Raw genomic sequence first — 5671 nt, 5'->3', positions numbered from 1 at the left:
TCAGGAATGTGCTGACTTCAGACCTACAAAAGCAAACCCTTCATTGCTATACCCAAGTCTTAGTAAAGATCATAAATCTTAAAAGTAATCCAGGAGTGAGATGTGCTCAGTGATGTCAGGATCTAGAAAGTTATCCAATTCATAGAAGTCTTCAATGAGGAGGTGGACGTGGATGGGAGCTGAGCCTGAGGATCTGTGATGGGGAATGTCTTTGCTGATGTAGCTACAAAAGTACAAGTGGGTCCTTCTATGAAAATACAAGTGGTCTGGCCACACACACCAAGTCCTCAGAGGGGTCAGCCCCTCATGCTTGACTCCCTCCCAAGCTTGTGAACCTGGGGTTAAGCTGTTTCAGAACCATCAGTGAGAACAGACCAGCTGGTTTGCAGCAGGAACCAAACAGAATTCTGGACTGCATTGTGTCTTCATCTGTAGAGAATTAAAAACAGTGTGGGGAACAGGAGCAGTGGATGAGCATTAAGGGAACTGCATTGAGTGTTTCTCCTATGGCTGTTTCAGACAGCTTTCTCAAGATAGCCCAAAGCTTAGTCTTGGACAAGACAGAAGGAGAAGCCCTCCAATGGGAGTGGTTTATTATACCCTGGGAGTTCTGGAGACTGAGAGGACCACCCCTGAGTGGAAAAAAATAACCTGGAGAGGCAGCCAGCCCTGCAGCTGGGATGCCTTCCTCCTCCTGTCCTGTGGATTGACTATTGCTCTGCTCTCTCTGCTGTTCTGAAAGCTGCAGTTCTCATTGACTAGTTCAGGGAACAGGCATGGTCTTAGTGCAAGGTGTGGAAATCCCACAGAGAAGAGCCAAAACAAATCCAGATGCACCAGGCACCAAGAGCTGATAGTGTGTCAGGGTCCAGTTTCAGGCTCAGTAAATATCCAAACCCAGCACATGTAGTTTTGAGTCAACAGCAGGACTCCAGGGCAGGGCCAGGTACCAGATCTTGGTCCTTTTGAGTGGAGCTGTACTCAGAAGCCAAATCCGCATATGAGGAGTGTGTCAGCATAATGCACTGGGAAAAGGGGTAAACCTCAGGTCTTCTGTGAAAATTAGAGGCCAGTTGGTGTGGATTCATCAGTCTGAACCTGATGACAGGGACTTGGATGAAAATCCACAAGTTCAAGCATTTCAGGGCGTGGGTTCAGAGTCACAGGAGATGGATGTGTGTGAAGAACATTGCTGCCTATGAATAGAACCCTCTCCTTGTGTTAATTTCCTAGCTGCATTCTGTGTTCAAGTGAGGGCTAACGGCTGGAGCTCACCTGCTTTTCTGCATCTAGCTGTGTCCAGATGTAAACTTTAGGCTGGCTTGTGGGACTTAGTAATAGTATATGTTTCCATAGTGTAAAAGGGAGGGGCGTTCACCTCATCCTGTTATCTAGTCTTGTTGAAGTAGTAAGATTAATTTTAATATTAGAGGCCTCAGTTAGAAAAATCTTTTAGGGTGGTCAATCCAAGGCCCAGGATGTGGGTCTGGGAGGTAGCTGAGTTAGTCAAGGCCATCAATCCTATCTGAGTTATGGAGTGCATGAAAGGACTGGTCCTGTGGAACAATAACCACAGGATCTCCATGATTCTGGGGAAAGACAAGATATCCAAGTGGAGTTAGATGGCGGAGTGATGACTGTGTACCATGGGTCTTGACCTAGACCAGTGACTCCTTGCAATGGACATATTGTGGGTAGGTTCATGGAACTAAGGGTACACTGGGTGACACACTGAAGCACCCAAGGCCACAAGAATGAAGTGTTGGAAAGAAGAGTGAGGTTGTCTACAGTTTGATTTTTAAATGATTCTTGAGGGAGTTACTTCGGTGGGGAAATATTAGGGTTGAGGGGAGAATGTATCAGTTCTCAGAAGAGCGGGATTGCGTTGTATGATGGGGACATTCCCAAATAATAGAGTTATTCTAAAATAATAAAATCTTCTGATTTTTCAACTTTTTGCAGGGCAGGATGACTTCAAGTCACCCTGGATGCTAGGGAACAATCATAGTATGCATCTGTGTTTTTCAGGAATATGAGGATCATCTGGACTTCAGTGACTATAGTGGTGGTATGCTTGAAGTCTAGAACAGCTGTGCCATAGATGGCCCCTCTCACTGAGGATTGTACTAGAAAATGTGCTTACATCTCAGGGAGGGTGAAGCTAAGGAGCCAGGATCCCTACGATCCCAAAGCGTGCTTGTTCCTGGATGGTCTGCCCAATGCCTGTGGATGCTGAGGTGGCTCTGGGCATGGGGAGATCTGCCCTGCTGAAGAGCTGACTGCCGAACAGGAAGCTCAGACACCTGACAGAACCTCCTGTCAGGGTTTTCACTGTACAGCCAGGAGTCACAGGTTCAAACCAGCAATGCAGAAGCAGAGCCGGAATGGGTCACACTCCAGATGAGGCCACTGTGCAAGGTCACTGTTTGGTCCTAGGTCCTCAGCTCCAAAGCTAAGGATCTGGGGAGATGGTATGAGAATTTAGGGGACAAGAATTGCAGATAACAAGACTGTGACCTCCTTTGAATCTAAGATTTGCCAACCCATTGGGAGCCTTGCTCACCCTGAAGCATGAAGTTCTGTTCAGTCGGCAGTGATGTTGTGAAGATTGATTTTTGGCAACACTGCCCACCCTTTCCTGGACCAAACTCTTTCCTTGCCACTAGCTACGTGTTCCCCCAGGGACTCTGAAGGGCAGGTCACCAGACCCCTGCTGTGACAGAGCTCATGTTAGAGAAGTACTGGGGAATACTGGGAGTGTTTAGCTACCATGGTGAGATCCTGGTTCCCAATCTCCTTATGTGTTCATGAGGACCATTAAGCATGTCTGTAAGAAGTCCTCCAAGAGAAGTGGAAGTGTATAGACTGTCTGGGGCCCATGATGGAGGCACAGGCTCCAGATGGAAAGTGTGGGGAAGAACCCTGCCATTATTTCCTCTGCATCCACTGAGGCAGAGCCTGTCAGTGCTTTTAGTCAGGCTGCCTTGCTATCTTGTCTACCTACCAACTTCCAAAGACCAAATGAACATTGAATGCCTAGAAATCTGCCCTTTCTTGAATGATTGCTCAGGCTGAGATCTCCAAAATAAAGGTGCAAAATGTGATGATAGAGTGCTGACTCTTTCTGATAGGTGACAGGGCTGGATTAAAATGACAAAGTGGGAGTTTGCTCTACACTGGTCAAGAGTTGTACCCACGTCAGCTCCAGTTATCCAGTCATATAATTCCTGAAGCCATCTCATGAGATGCTAGGAAAGCTCTTTACAGTGATGTAGCATTTACATATCAGGATCCCACCAGCCTGACTCCTTTCCACTCAGGGACCTGACTTTGATCAGAGAGGAGAGTGGGATAGTCTCCCAAGTGAATCATCAAAAGCTAAAATCATTAAAAGTGGTGGCCTTGATGGTTGGAGGAAGATCTTAGCCAGTGGTTAAGGGCATTTGCTGCTCTAGGAAAGGACCTGGTTTGAATTCCTGCATCTTTACTGTGACTCACAAATGTAATTCCTGTTCCAGTGGATTTGATGTTCTGGCACTGATGGGCTCTGTACATACATAATTCATACACAACCATGCAGGTAACACACATATAAAACCAATGTTTTTTTTAAACTATAGTATATTGTATACTGCCATAATATATTGAAAATGATTTGTGACTTGGCTATTCAAACAAATAATGTTTATTGAAGGAAGAGGTTCTGTTCAGAGCCAACTAGAGAGGTCTCTAAGACATGAAGTGAGGGAATTCAGGTTCTTGGTCACATTAATCGCTCAACACTTTTGAGTGCTATAAGAATTCCTATAATGCAGGTAACAGCTTGGTAGTGTCTACTCCTTTATTCACTGGAATGATCGGTCCAGTTTAAAATGAACCACTGAAGGTTGCCATTCAAGTTAGAGGGTTACAAATGATCTACAGTGCTTCAGACACTAGACATGAATTGACCATTTTCTCACTAAACAGTTCTCCAGTGCACAGTAGTGGGTGTTGCCAAATACTATTTGGTACTGATACCATGGAAGGAAAAGGCCACAGCAGCCCTCAAAGGCCCATCACCTGACTTCTCTCACCTAGCTGCCCATTGCCAGCAGAAATTCATCATTTCTATACCTCGGCATTCTTTGGTTTTCCTAATGGATAGAAATGCTCACAGAACTTGAGATTTCAAATGACATCTGCAACAAATGGGTAAAGAGAATTGACACCACGTGGCAGAGGTAGAGCAGAGGGCAATGTCGGTGGGAGAGCTTCTGTATCCACTCGGGGCATATGAGCCTAGATATACCTCCTTGCATTCAGCTTTTCAGGGGCCCTTCAGATTTATTTGCTGCTAAACCCTTTTTAAGTCCTCTTTTTTTTTTTTTTTTTTTTTTTTTTTTTTTACTGAAAATTCTTGTAATTAAAAAAAATTCTTGCAATTAAAAAAAAAGCCGTTACTCTGACAATTACTTTAGTAGTATTTTGGTGCTAGATGTTTGCTCTAATATTTGAGAAAGTTGTATATTATATAACTAATGCTAGCTCTGTCAAAGACATCTACACAAATGTCTTACACTTTTATGCATAATATATAGAACTATAAATCTACCACTGTAGAAATTCCCTGAAATGTCTTAATGCACTAAAATAAACAAGGCAAAAGAAAGTATATGTAAACAATGTTCAAACTTTTTGGCATGTATGGTGTTTTTCTAACTAGAGTTCAGCTTTATACACACACACACACACACACACTCACGCACACACTCACACACGCACAAAGGAAGTTTCCGACACACATGGAGGAAACTGAAACACGAATTCCAAAAGAGGAATTCCAAGAAATGTGATAAAGAAGAAAAATTGAAGGGGCCAAGATACAAAAAGGCCATTCAGAAAGGCAGTCCAGAAGTTGCAAGAATAGACTGCATTTTGAGCATGTATCAACAAATCAAGCAATGCATTTCTTGAGAGCTAGTGCTAGGGTTGATGCTGCCGCAGCCAGAGGTCAAAGTGCAGAAACAATAGCCAGAGTGACCAAGTGGATGGCAGGTGTCGTTTGGTCTATGGATGCGACATCGAGTAGGATGAAATTGAAAAGATTTCTGCCTTAATAGACAAACTTGAACACCAGTTTGAAACATTTGATGTGCAAACACAACAACTGGAAGATGCAATGAGTTGCACGACCACCCTAACACCCCCACAGAACCAAGTGGATATGATGCTTCAGGAAAGGGCAGGGGAAGCTGCCCTTGATCTCAGTATGGAGCTTCCGGGTCAGACAGGATATGATGAGGCAAGGGTTGCTTCTACAGAGCAGGATGAACTATCAGAGGCTGGCAGCAAACTTCAGGTTAAAGAAGAGATTCTCCATATTCAACATGCACTGTGGAATTCCTGATGGGGAGGCAGAGCAGGGACCAGTAACACTGGGCACAGGAACAGGGGCACCCCCAGATCGGGGTCACGGGGCACTAGTCGCTAGGGTATGAGACCTCTTTAAGTTCTTATGTGTAGGTATGTGTTTTAGTAAAGGCATGGCACCCCAGGAACTCTAAGAAGCCAGGGATTTTTGGGTCATCCTAAATCTTAAACTTTAGGGGATATAAGTTACATACAACCTCCTGGAACCAGGAGCCTAACTTGGGTCCTCTACATGAGTACTGTGTGCTCTGAACTTTTG

At 44.5% G+C, this 5671-nt stretch overlaps 1 pseudogene; it reads left to right on the top strand.

Annotated features, from left to right (window-relative positions):
- Positions 1–4238: 4238 nt before the first annotated feature.
- LOC114702160 lies at positions 4239–5389 on the top strand (annotated as a pseudogene).
- The last annotated feature ends 282 nt before the right edge of the window (positions 5390–5671 follow it).

This window comes from Peromyscus leucopus, chromosome 16_21 (assembly GCF_004664715.2).
Source record: "Peromyscus leucopus breed LL Stock chromosome 16_21, UCI_PerLeu_2.1, whole genome shotgun sequence".
Lineage (NCBI taxonomy): Eukaryota > Metazoa > Chordata > Mammalia > Rodentia > Cricetidae > Peromyscus > Peromyscus leucopus.
Note: the sequence above shows the minus strand (reverse complement) of the source record. Positions and strands in the feature narration are given on the sequence as shown.